Genomic DNA, 14085 nt, shown 5'->3' on the forward strand with positions numbered 1-14085 from the left:
GCCCAATTTGCAAATTCTGCTGAAGATGAACAGGAATAGGGAGAACCAATGAGAGACTAGCTGGAGGTGTCTGGAAGGGCAAATTTAACTCTCATTTCCCACCAGGAAGAGGAATTAACCAAAGGCTCAGCCTGCCGTGCCGGAACGACACTAGGGCCTGAAGCAATCCTGCGGTGTTGCGGCCAGCTCACAAGAAAGCGAGTTGAAGAAAGGAGCTCAGGGGCACTGTAATTCACAAACCTGCAGAGTTATAAATGACAGCTATCGTCCAAAAATATATTGAAGTAAGGCTGCCAAGAGGACTTGAAAGTGGGGCAGAATTGCAGGAAACCGATTTCAGGAGGTAGACTGGAATTGCATGTAAAGCATAGGAAAAGAGGCAGAACGTCCACAATGATGCACTTGGCCAAAAAGGACATATGCGTTTTTTCCTGAATATATTCAGGAAAAAACGCATACGCCCTTTTTGGCCAACCAAGCAAGCTTGCAAAGGAAATCTGCACTACAATGAAGTCTCACTGCCCCCCGGTCAGAAGGGCCATCTGAAAAAAGTGTAAAACCCAGAAAGGCAGGACAGGCCATGGAGAACTGGGAGCCTAGTTAGGCTGATGGGCGGGATGTAAATTGCCAACAGCCACTCTGGAGAAGTGTATGGTGTTTCCTGAAACATCTAAAAAACAAAGCAACAGAGCCTAGGGCACTTCCACTTATGGTCCTATAGATTAGGGAAATTAAAATCAAAAAGACACAGCCACCCCAAAATTTGGGACGGCTCTGTTTACAGGAACCTCATTTACGGTACAAGTTCAATATCGCAGAAAGCGAAAAATGGATAAAGAAGTTGTGGTACATATGTACAATGCAATATCACTCAGCAATTAAATCTATGTCATCAGGCCAGTAGCAGCATAATGAGTGGATTCAGGTACGATGATTGTAAGTGAAATATGTCACACAGAAAAAGAAACATCATAAGATATCACTAATACACGGAATGTACACTTGGCTACACAGGAACTGAATTACAAAACAGAATAGGGTCTCAAATGTAGAAAACCAACTTATGCTTGCTTAAGGGGAAAGGTGAGTTGGGGTGCTGCATAAAACCAGAGATTGAAATTAGCACAGATACCTTTCCATAATACAAATATGTAATAGACAAGAGCTACTGCTTGCTCAGCGAAGTGGACTCAACACCCCATATTAAACGCCTAAGAATATACCTGACTAGTAAGAATCTTAAAACCTATGGATTTATATGTCTCCGAAAGAGAATCAAGTGTGTGTACAGCGGCATAAACGCAGCAGTGATAGGATTGGTGAGGTTCGGGGAGCAAATGCAGACCCTTTGAAGTCATATTGCATGGTACCCATTCCATGGTTCTCAACTCTCCAGGTTTAAGGGATTCTTCCTTCAGCTAAAACATGCATGTGGAACCCAGAGTATGATCCACCGTGTGATCGGGAAACATGTTCAAATGTGTCTCAGTTTTCGTCCCCTGGTACTCGGGTGCAACATTCCAGACGCTTTACTAACACTCTCCCCACTTGGAGAGTCAGTGCCTTTAACCTCCTGTTTGGCCCAGTTTGCAATTTCTGCGGAAAATGAACAGGAATAGGGAGAAACAATGAGAGACTAGCTGGAGGTGTCTGGACGGGCAAATTTAACTCTCATTTCCCACCAGGAAGAGGAATTAACCAAAGGCTCAGCGAGCCATGCCGGAACCACACTAGGGCCTGAAGCAATCCTGCGGTGTTGCGGCCAGCTCACAAGAAAGCGAGTGAAGAAAGGAGCTCAGGGGCCCTGTAATTCACAAACCTACAGAGTTATACATGACAGCTATCGTCCAAAAATATATTGAAGTAAGGCTGCCAAGAGGACTTGAAAGCGGGGCAGAATTGCAGGAAACCGATTTCAGGAGGTAGACTGGAATTGCATGTAAAGCATAGGAAAAGAGGCAGAACGTCCACAATGATGCACTTGGCCAAAAAGCGTGTATGCGTTTTTTCCTGAATATATTCAGGAAAAAACTCATATGCCCTTTTTGGCCACCCAAGCAAGCTTGCAAAGGAAATCTGCACTACAATGAAGTCTCACTGCCCCCCGGTCAAAAGGGCCATCTGAAAAAAGTGTAAAATCCAGAAAGGCAAGACAGGCCATGGAGAACTGGGAGCCTTCTTATGCTGATGGGCGGGATGTAAATTGCCAACAGCCACTCTGGAGAAGTGTATGGTGTTTCCTGAAACATCTAAAAAACAAAGCAACAGAGCCTAGGGCACTTCCACTTATGGTCCTATAGATTAGGGAAATTAAAATCAAAAAGACACAGCCACCCCAAAGTTTGGGACAGCTCGGTTTACAAGAACCTCGTTTACGGTACAAGTTCAATATCGCAGAAAGCGAAAAATGGATAAAGAAGTTGTGGTACTTACGTACAATGCAATATCACTCAGCAATGAAATCTATGTCATCAGGCCAGTAGCAGCATAATGAGTGGATTGAGGTATGATGATTCTAAGTGAAATAAGTCACACAGAAAAAGAAACATCATAAGATATCACTAATACACGGAATGTAAACTTGGCTACACAGGAACTGAATTACAAAACAGAATAGGGTCTCAAATGTAGAAAACCAACTTATGCTTGCTTAAGGGGAAAGGTGAGTTGGGGTGCTGCATAAAACCAGAGATTGAAATTAGCACAGATACCTTTCCATAAGCCAAATATGTAATAGACAAGAGCTACTGCTTGCTCAACGAAGTGGACTCAACACCCCATATTAAACGCCTAAGAATATACCTGACTAGTAAGAATCTTAAAACCTATGGATATATATGTCTCTGAAAGAGAATCAAGCGTGTGTACAGCGGCATAAACGCACCAGTGATAGGATTGGTGAGGTTCGGTGAGCAAATGAAGACCCTTTGAAGTCATATTGCATGGTACCCATTCCATGGTTCTCAACTCTCCAGGTTTAAGGGATTCTTCCTTCAGATAAAACATGCATGTGGAACCCAGACTATGATCCACCGAGTGATCGGGAAACGTGTTCAAATGTGTCTCAGGTTTCTTCCCCTTGTACTCGGGTGCAACATTCCAGACGCTTTACTAACACTCTCCCCACTTGGAGAGTCAGTGCCTTTAACCTCCTGTTTGGCCCAGTTTGCAATTTCTGTGGAAAATGAACAGGAATAGGGAGAACCAATGAGAGACTAGCTGGAGGTGTCTGGTCGGGCAAATTTAACTCTCATTTCCCACCAGGAAGAGGAATTAACCAAAGGCTCAGCGTGCCATGCCGGTACCACACTAGGGCCTGAAGCAATCCTGCAGTGTTGCGGCCAGCTCACAAGAAAGCGAGTTGAAGAAAGGAGCTCAGGGGCACTGTAATTCACAAACCTGCAGAGTTATAAATGAAAGCTATCGTCCAAAAATATATTGAAGTAAGGCTGCCAAGAGGACTTGAAAGTGGGGCAGAATTGCAGGAAACCGATTTCAGGAGGTAGACTGGAATTGCATGTAAAACATAGGAAAAGAGGCAGAACGTCCACAATGATGCACTTGGACAAAAAGGGCGTATGCGTTTTTTCCTGAATATATTCAGGAAAAAACGCATATGCACTTTTTGGCCAACCAAGCAAGCTTGCAAAGGAAATCTGCACTACAATGAAGTCGCACTGCCCCCCGGTCAAAAGGGCCATCTGAAAAAAGTGTAAAATCCAGAAAGGCAGGACAGGCCATGGAGAACTGGGAGTTTTGTTATGCCAATGGGCGTGATGTATATTGCCAACAGCCACTCTGGAGAAGTGTATGGTGTTTCCTGAAACATCTAAAAAACAAAGCAACAGAGCCTAGGGCACTTCCACTTATGGTCCTATAGCTTAGGGAAATTAAAATCAAAAAGACACAGCCACCCCAAAGTTTGGGACGGCTCTGTTTACAAAAACCTCATTTACGGTACAAGTTCAATATCGCAGAAAGCGAAAAATGGATAAAGAAGTTGTGGTACTTACGTACAATGCAATATCACTCAGCAATGAAATCTATGTCATCAGGCCAGTAGCAGCATAATGAGTGTATTCAGGTACGATGATTCTAAGTGAAATAAGTCACACAGAAAAAGAAACATCATAAGATATCACTAATACACGGAATGTAAACTTGGCTACACAGGAACTGAATTACAAAACAGAATAGGGTCTCAAATGTAGAAAACCAACTTATGCTTGCTTAAGGGGAAAGGTGAGTTGGGGTGCTGCATAAAACCAGAGATTGAAATTAACACAGATACCTTTCCATAAGACAAATATGTAATAGACAAGAGCTACTGCTTGCTCAACGAAGTGGACTCAACACCCCATATTAAACGCCTAAGAATATACCTGACTAGTAAGAATCTTAAAACCTATGGATATATATGTCTCTGAAAGAGAATCAAGCGTGTGTACAGCGGCATAAATGCACCAGTGATAGGATTGGTGAGGTTCGGTGAGCAAATGAAGACCCTTTGAAGTCATATTGCATGGTACCCATTCCATGGTTCTCAACTCTCCAGGTTTAAGGGATTCTTCCTTCAGGTAAAACATGCATGAGGAACCCAGAGTATGATCCAACGTGTGATCGGGAAACGTGTTCAAATGTGTCTCAGTTTTCGTCCCCTGGTACTCGGGTGCAACATTCCAGACGCTTTACTAACACTCTCCCCACTTGGAGAGTCAGTGCCTTTAACCTCCTGTTTGGCCCAGTTTGCAATTTCTGCGGAAAATGAACAGGAATAGGGAGAACACATGAGAGACTAGCTGGAGGAGTCTGGACGGGCAAATTTAACTCTCATTTCCCACCAGGAAGAGGAATTAACCAAAGGCTCAGCGAGCCGTGCCGGAACCACACTAGGGCCTGAAGCAATCTTGAGTTGTTGCGGCCAGCTCACAAGAAAGCGAGTTGAAGAAAGGAGCTCAGGGGCACTGTAATTCACAAACCTGCAGAGTTATAAATGACAGCTATCGTCCAAAAATATATTGAAGTAAGGCTGCCAAGAGGACTTGAAAGTGGGGCAGAATTGCAGGAAACCGATTTCCGGAGGTAGACTGGAATTGCATGTACATCATAGGAAAAGAGGCAGAATGTCCACAATGATGCACTTGGCCAAAAAGGGCGTATGCATTTTTTCCTGAATATATTCAGGAAAAAACGCATACGCCCTTTTTGGCCAACCAAGCAAGCTTGCAAAGGAAATCTGCACTACAATGAAGTCTCACTGCCCCCGGTCAAAAGGGCCATCTGAAAAAAGTGTAAAATCCGGAAAGGCAGGACAGGCCATGGAGAACTGGGAGCCTTCTTATGCTGATGGGCGGGATGTAAATTGCAAACAGCCACTATGGAGAAGTGTATGGTGTTTCCTGAAATATCTAAAAAACAAAGCAACAGAGCCTAGGGCACTTCCACTTATGGTCCTATAGCTTAGGGAAATTAAAATCAAAAAGACACAGCCACCCCAAAGTTTGGAACGGCTCTGTTTACAAGAACCTCGTTTACGGTACAAGTTCAATATCGCAGAAAGCGAAAAATGGATAAAGAAGTTGTGGTACTTACGAACAATGCAATATCACTCAGCAATGAAATCTATGTCATCAGGCCAGTAGCAGCATAATGAGTGGATTCAGGCACGATGATTCTAAGTGAAATAAGTCACACAGAAAAAGAAACATCATAAGATATCACTAATACACGGATTGTAAACTTGGCTACACAGGAACTGAATTACAAAACAGAATAGGGTCTCAAATGTAGAAAACCAACTTATGCTTTCTTAAGGGGAAAGGTGAGTTGGGGTGCTGCAGAAAACCAGAGATTGAAATTAGCACAGATACCTTTCCATAAGCCAAATATGTAATAGACAAGAGCTACTGCTTGCTCAACGAAGTGGACTCAACACCCCATATTAAACGCCTAAGAATATACCTGACTAGTAAGAATCTTAAAACCTATGGATTTATATGTCTCCGAAAGAGAAACAAGCGTGTGTACAGCGGCATAAACGCAGCTGTGATAGGATTGGTGAGGTTCGGTGAGCAAATGCAGACCCTTGGAAGTCATATTGCATGGTACCCATTCCATGGTTCTCAACTCTCTAGGTTTAAGGGATTCTTCCTTCAGCTAAAACATGCATGTGGAACCCAGAGTATGATCCACCGTGTGATCGGGAAACGTGTTCAAATGTGTCTCAGATTTCGTCCCCTGGTACTCGGGTGCAACATTCCAGACACTTTACTAACACTCTCCCCACTTGGAGAGTCAGTGCCTTTAACCTCCTATTTGGCCCAATTTGCAAATTCTGCTGAAGATGAACAGGAATAGGGAGAACCAATGAGAGACTAGCTGGAGGTGTCTGGACGGGCAAATTTAACTCTCATTTCCCACCAGGAAGAGGAATTAACCAAAGGCTCAGCCTGCTGTGCCGGAACGACCCTAGGGCCTGAAGCAATCCTGCGGTGTTGCGGCCAGCTCACAAGAAAGCGAGTTGAAGAAAGGAGCTCAGGGGCACTGTAATTCACAAACCTGCAGAGTTATAAATGACAGCTATCGTCCAAAAATATATTGAAGTAAGGCTGCCAAGAGGACTTGAAAGTGGGGCAGAATTGCAGGAAACCGATTTCAGGAGGTAGACTGGAATTGCATGTAAAGCATAGGAAAAGAGGCAGAACGTCCACAATGATGCACTTGGACAAAAAGGACATATGCGTTTTTTCCTGAATATATTCAGGAAAAAACGCATACGCCCTTTTTGGCCAACCAAGCAAGCTTGCAAAGGAAATCTGCACTACAATGAAGTCTCACTGCCCCCCGGTCAAAAGGGCCATCTGAAAAAAGTGTAAAATCCAGAAAGGCAGGACAGGCCATGGAGAACTGGGAGCCTAGTTAGACTGATGGGCGGGATGTAAATTGCCAATAGCCACTCTGGAGAAGTGTATGGTGTTTCCTGAAACATCTAAAAAACAAAGCAACAGAGCCTAGGGCACTTCCACTTATGGTCCTATAGATTAGGGAAATTAAAATCAAAAAGACACAGCCACCCCAAAGTTTGGAACGGCTCTGTTTACAAGAACCTCGTTTACGGTACAAGTTCAATATCGCAGAAAGCGAAAAATGGATAAAGAAGTTGTGGTACTTACGTACAATGCAATATCACTCAGCAATGAAATCTATGTCATCAGGCCAGTAGCAGCATAATGAGTGGATTCAGGTATGATGATTCTAAGTAAAATAAGTCACACAGAAAAAGAAACATCATAAGATATCACTAATACACGGAATGTAAACTTGCCTACACAGGAACTGAATTACAAAACAGAATAGGGTCTCAAATGTAGAAAACCAACTTATGCTTTCTTAAGGGGAAAGGTGAGTTGGGGTGCTGCATAAAACCAGAGATTGAAATTAACACAGATACCTTTCCATAAGACAAATATGTAATAGACAAGAGCTACTGCTTGCTCAACGAAGTGGACTCAACACCCCATATTAAACGCCTAAGAATATACCTGACTAGTAAGAATCTTAAAACCTATGGATTTATATGTCTCCGAAAGAGAAACAAGCATGTGTACAGTGGCATAAACGCAGCTGTGATAGGATTGGTGAGGTTCGGTGAGCAAATGCAGACCCTTGGAAGTCATATTGCATGGTACCCATTCCATGGTTCTCAACTCTCCAGGTTTAATGGATTCTTCCTTCAGCTAAAACATGCATGTGGAACCCAGAGTATGATCCACCGTGTGATCGGGAAACGTGTTCAAATGTGTCTCAGATTTCGTCCCCTGGTACTCGGGTGCAACATTCCAGACACTTTACTAACACTCTCCCCACTTGGAGAGTCAGTGCCTTTAACCTCCTATTTGGCCCAATTTGCAAATTCTGCTGAAGATGAACAGGAATAGGGAGAACCAATGAGAGACTAGCTGGAGGTGTCTGGACGGGCAAATTTAACTCTCATTTCCCACCAGGAAGAGGAATTAACCAAAGGCTCAGCCTGCCGTGCCGGAACGACACTAGGGCCTGAAGCAATCCTGCGGTGTTGCGGGCAGCTCACAAGAAAGCGAGTTGAAGAAAGGAGCTCAGGGGCACTGTAATTCACAAACCTGCAGAGTTATAAATGACAGCTATCGTCCAAAAATATATTGAAGTAAGGCTGCCAAGAGGACTTGAAAGTGGGGCAGAATTGCAGGAAACCGATTTCAGGAGGTAGACTGGAATTGCATGTAAAGCATAGGAAAAGAGGCAGAACGTCCACAATGATGCACTTGGCCAAAAACGGTGTAGGCGTTTTTTCCTGAATATATTCAGGAAAAAACGCATACGCCCTTTTTGGCCAACCAAGCAAGCTTGCAAAGGAAATCTGCACTACAATGAAGTCTCACTGCCCCCCGGTCAAAAGGGCCATCTGAAAAAAGTGTAAAATCCAGAAAGGCAGGACAGGCCATGGAGAACTGGGAGCCTAGTTAGACTGATGGGTGGGATGTAAATTACCAACAGCCACTCTGGAGAAGTGTATGGTGTTTCCTGAAACATCTAAAAAACAAAGCAACAGAGCCTAGGGCACTTCCACTTATGGTCCTATAGATTAGGGAAATTAAAATCAAAAAGACACAGCCACCCCAAAGTTTGGAACGGCACTGTTTACAAGAACCTCGTTTACGGTACAAGTTCAATATCGCAGAAAGCGAAAAATGGATAAAGAAGTTGTGGTACTTACGTACAATGCAATATCACTCAGCAATGAAATCTATGTCATCAGGCCAGTAGCAGCATAATGAGTGGATTCAGGTACGATGATTCTAAGTGAAATAAGTCACACAGAAAAAGAAACATCATAAGATATCACTAATACACGGAATGTAAACTTGGCTACACAGGAACTGAATTACAAAACAGAATAGGGTCTCAAATGTAGAAAACCAACTTATGCTTGCTTAAGGGGAAAGGTGAGTTGGGGTGCTGCATAAAACCAGAGATTGAAATTAGCACAGATACCTTTCCATAAGCCAAATATGTAATAGACAAGAGCTACTGCTTGCTCAACGAAGTGGACTCAACACCCCATATTAAACGCCTAAGAATATACCTGACTAGTAAGAATCTTAAAACCTATGGATTTATATGTCTCCGAAAGAGAACCAAGCATGTGTACAGCGGCATAAACGCAGCAGTGATACGATTGGTGAGGTTCGGTGAGCAAATGCAGACCTTTTGAAGTCATATTGCATGGTACCCATTCCATGGTTCTCAACTCTCCAGGTTTAAGGGATTCTTCCTTCAGCTAAAACATGCATGTGGAACCCAGAGTATGATCCACCGTGTGATCGGGAAACGTGTTCAAATATGTCTCAGATTTCGTCCCCTGGTACTCGGGTGCAACATTCCAGACACTTTACTAACACTCTCCCCACTTGCAGAGTCAGTGCCTTTAACCTCCTATTTGGCCCAATTTGCAAATTCTGCTGAAGATGAACAGGAATAGGAAGAACCAATGAGAGACTAGCTGGAGGTGTCTGGACGGGCAAATTTAACTCTCATTTCCCACCAGGAAGAGGAATTAACCAAAGGCTCAGCGAGCCATGCCGGAACGACACTAGGGCCTGAAGCAATCCTGCGGTGTTGCGGCCAGCTCACAAGAAAGCGAGTTGAAGAAAGGAGCTCAGGGGCACTGTAATTCACAAACCTGCAGAGTTAAAAATGACAGCTATCGTCCAAAAATATATTGAAGTAAGGCTGCCAAGAGGACTTGAAAGCGGGGCAGAATTGCAGGAAACCGATTTCAGGAGGTAGACTGGAATTGCATGTAAAGCATAGGAAAAGAGGCAGAACGTCCACAATGATGCACTTGGCCAAAAAGGGCGTATGCGTTTTTTCCTGAATATATTCAGGAAAAAACGCATACGCCCTTTTTGGCCAACAAAGCAAGCTTGCAAAGGAAATCTGCACTACAATGAAGTCTCACTGCCTCCCGGTCAAAAGGGCCATCTGAAAAAAGTGTAAAATCCAGAAAGGCAGGACAGTCCATGGAGAACTGGGAGCCTTGTTATGCTGATGGGCGGGATGTAAACTGCCAACAGCCACTCTGGAGAAATGTATGGTGTTTCCTGAAACATCTAAAAAACAAAGCAACAGAGCCTAGAGCACTTCCACTTATGGTCCTATAGCTTAGGGAAATTAAAATCAAAAAGACACAGCCACCCCAAAGTTTGGGACAGCTCTGTTTACAAGAACCTCGTTTACGGTACAAGTTCAATATCGCAGAAAGAGAAAAATGGATAAAGAAGTTGTGGTACTAACGTACAATGCAATATCACTCAGCAATGAACTCTATGTCATCAGGCCCATAGCAGCATAATGAGTGGATTCAGGTACGATGATTCTAAGTGAAATATGTCACACAGAAAAAGAAACATCATAAGATATCACTAATACACGGAATGTAAACTTGGCTACACAGGAACTGAATTACAAAACAGAATAGGGTCTCAAATGTAGAAAACCAACTTATGCTTGCTTAAGGGGAAAGGTGAGTTGGGGTGCTGCATAAAACCAGAGATTGAAATTAACACAGATACCTTTCCATAAGACAAATATGTAATAGACAAGAGCTACTGCTTGCTCAACGAAGTGGACTCAACACCCCATATTAAACGCCTAAGAATATACCTGACTAGTAAGAATCTTAAAACCTATGGATTTATATGTCTCCGAAAGAGAATCAAGCGTGTGTACAGCGGCATAAACGCAGCAGTGATAGGATTGGTGAGGTTCGGTGAGCAAATGCAGACCCTTTGAAGTCATATTGCATGGTACCCATTCCATCGTTCTCAACTCTCCAGGTTTAAGGGATTCTTCCTTCAGCTAAAACATGCATGTGGAACCCAGAGTATGATCCACCGTGTGATCGGGAAACGTGTTCAAATATGTCTCACGTTTTGTCCCCTGTTACTCCTGTGCAACATTCCAGACGCTTTACTAAGACTCTCCCCACTTGGAGAGTCAGTGCCTTTAACCTCCTGTTTGGCCCAGTTTGCAATTTCTTCGGAAAATGAACAGGAATAGGGAGAACCAATGAGAGACTAGCTGGAGGTGTCTGCCCGGGTAAATTTAACTCTCATTTCCCACCAGGAAGAGGAATTAACCAAAGGCTCAGCGTGCCATGCCAGTACCACACTAGGGCCTGAAGCAATCCTGCGGTGTTGCGGCCAGCTCACAAGAAAGCGAGTTGAAGAAAGGAGCTCAGGGACCCTGTAATTCACAAACCTGCAGAGTTATACATGACACCTATCATCCAAAAATATATTGAAGTAAGGCTGCCAAGAGGACTTGAAAGCGGGGCAGAATTGCAGGAAACCGATTTCAGGAGGTAGACTGGAATTGCATGTAAAGCATAGGAAAGAGGCAGAACGTCCACAATGATGCACTTGGCCAAAAAGGGCGTATGCGTTTTTTCCTGAATATATTCAGGAAAAAACGCATACGCCCTTTTTGGCCAACCAAGCAAGCTTGCAAAGGAAATCTGCACTACAATGAAGTCTCACTGCCCCCCGGTCAGAAGGGCCATCTGAAAAAAGTGTAAAACCCAGAAAGGCAGGACAGGCCATGGAGAACTGGGAGCCTAGTTAGGCTGATGGGCGGGATGTAAATTGCCAACAGCCACTCTGGAGAAGTGTATGGTGTTTCCTGAAACATCTAAAAAACAAAGCAACAGAGCCTAGGGCACTTCCACTTATGGTCCTATAGCTTAGGGAAATTAAAATCAAAAAGACACAGCCACCCCAAAATTTGGGACGGCTCTGTTTACAGGAACCTCATTTACGGTACAAGTTCAATATCACAGAAAGCGAAAAATGGATAAAGAAGTTGTGGTACTAACGTACAATGCAATATCACTCAGCAATTAAATCTATGTCATCAGGCCCATAGCAGCATAATGAGTGGATTCAGGTACGATGATTCTAAGTGAAATATGTCACACAGAAAAAGAAACATCATAAGATATCACTAATACACGGAATGTACACTTGGCTACACAGGAACTGAATTACAAAACAGAATAGGGTCTCAAATGTAGAAAACCAACTTATGCTTGCTTAAGGGGAAAGGTGAGTTGGGGTGCTGCATAAAACCAGAGATTGAAATTAGCACAGATACCTTTCCATAATACAAATATGTAATAGACAAGAGCTACTGCTTGCTCAACGAAGTGGACTCAACACCCCATATTAAACGCCTAAGAATATACCTGACTAGTAAGAATCTTAAAACCTATGGATTTATATGTCTCCGAAAGAGAATCAAGTGTGTGTACAGCGGCATAAACGCAGCAGTGATAGGATTGGTGAGGTTCGGTGAGCAAATGCAGACCCTTTGAAGTCATATTGCATGGTACCCATTCCATGGTTCTCAACTCTCCAGGTTTAAGGGATTCTTCCTTCAGCTAAAACATGCATGTGGAACCCAGAGTATGATCCACCGTGTGATCGGGAAACATGTTCAAATGTGTCTCAGTTTTCGTCCCCTGGTACTCGGGTGCAACATTCCAGACGCTTTACTAACACTCTCCCCACTTGGAGAGTCAGTGCCTTTAACCTCCTGTTTGGCCCAGTTTGCAATTTCTGCGGAAAATGAACAGGAATAGGGAGAACCAATGAGAGACTAACTGGAGGTGTCTGGACGGGCAAATTTAACTCTCATTTCCCACCAAGAAGAGGAATTAACCAAAGGCTCAGCGAGCCGTGCCGGAACCACACTAGGGCCTGAAGCAATCCTGCGGTGTTGCGGCCAGCTCACAAGAAAGCGAGTTGAAGAAAGGAGCTCAGGGGCCCTGTAATTCACAAACCTGCAGAGTTATACATGACAGCTATCGTCCAAAAATATATTGAAGTAAGGCTGCCAAGAGGACTTGAAAGCGGGTCAGAATTGCAGGAAACCGATTTCAGGAGGTAGACTGGAATTGCATGTAAAGCATAGGAAAAGAGGCAGAACGTCCACAATGATGCACTTGGCCAAAAAGGGCGTATGCGTTTTTTCCTGAATATATTCAGGAAAAAACGCATACGACCTTTTTGGCCAACCAAGCAAGCTTGCAAAGGAAATCTGCACTACAATGAAGTCTCACTGCCCCCTGGTCAAAAGGGCCATCTGAAAAAAGTGTAAAATCCAGAAAGGCAGGACAGGCCATGGAGAACTGGGAACCTAGTTAGACTGATGGGCGGGATGTAAATTGCCAACAGCCACTCTGGAGAAGTGTATGGTGTTTCCTGAAACATCTAAAAAACAAAGCAACAGAGCCTAGGGCACTTCCACTTATGGTCCTATAGATTAGGGAAATTAAAATCAAAAAGACACAGCCACCCCAAAGTTTGGAACGGCTCTGTTTACAAGAACCTCGTTTACGGTACAAGTTCAATATCGCAGAAAGCAAAAAATGGATAAAGAAGTTGTGGTACTTACGTACAATGCAATATCACTCAGCAATGAAATGTATGTCATCAGGCCAGTAGCAGCATAATGAGTGGATTCAGGTACGATGATTCTAAGTGAAATAAGTCACACAGAAAAAGAAACATCATAAGATATCACTAATACACGGAATGTAAACTTGCCTACACAGGAACTGAATTACAAAACAGAATAGGGTCTCAAATGTAGAAAACCAACTTATGCTTGCTTAAGGGGAAAGGTGAGTTGGGGTGCTGCATAAAACCAGAGATTGAAATTAGCACAGATACCTTTCCATAAGCCAAATATGTAATAGACAAGAGCTACTGCTTGCTCAACGAAGTGGACTCAACACCCCATATTAAACGCCTAAAAATATACCTGACTAGTAAGAATCTTAAGACCTATGGATTGATATGTCTACGAAAGAGAATCAAGCGTGTGTACAGTGGCATAAACGCAGCAGTGATAGGATTGGTGAGGTTCGGTGAGCAAATGCAGACCCTTTGAAGTCATATTGCATGGTACCCATTCCATGGTTCTCAACTCTCCAGGTTTAAGGGATTCTTCCTTCAGATAAAACATGCATGTGGAACCCAGAGTATG

The 14085-nt window shown here is 43.5% G+C and overlaps 1 long non-coding RNA gene across 2 annotated transcripts in view; it reads right to left on the reverse strand.

The window, feature by feature from the left end:
* Positions 1–14085, reverse strand: part of LOC137217940 (uncharacterized) — a 145388-nt gene that overhangs the window by 111236 nt on the left and 20067 nt on the right. Inside the window, exon 2 of one of the 2 annotated variants that reach the window (XR_010940339.1) lies at positions 7173–7254. This is a non-coding gene — a long non-coding RNA (uncharacterized lncRNA). Of the gene's footprint in view, positions 1–7168; positions 7255–14085 lie in introns of both variants that reach the window. The other variant, XR_010940340.1, reaches the window with a different exon arrangement.

Source organism: Pseudorca crassidens (genome assembly GCF_039906515.1).
Source record: "Pseudorca crassidens isolate mPseCra1 chromosome 1 unlocalized genomic scaffold, mPseCra1.hap1 SUPER_1_unloc_8, whole genome shotgun sequence".
NCBI classification, from domain to species: Eukaryota; Metazoa; Chordata; class Mammalia; order Artiodactyla; family Delphinidae; genus Pseudorca; species Pseudorca crassidens.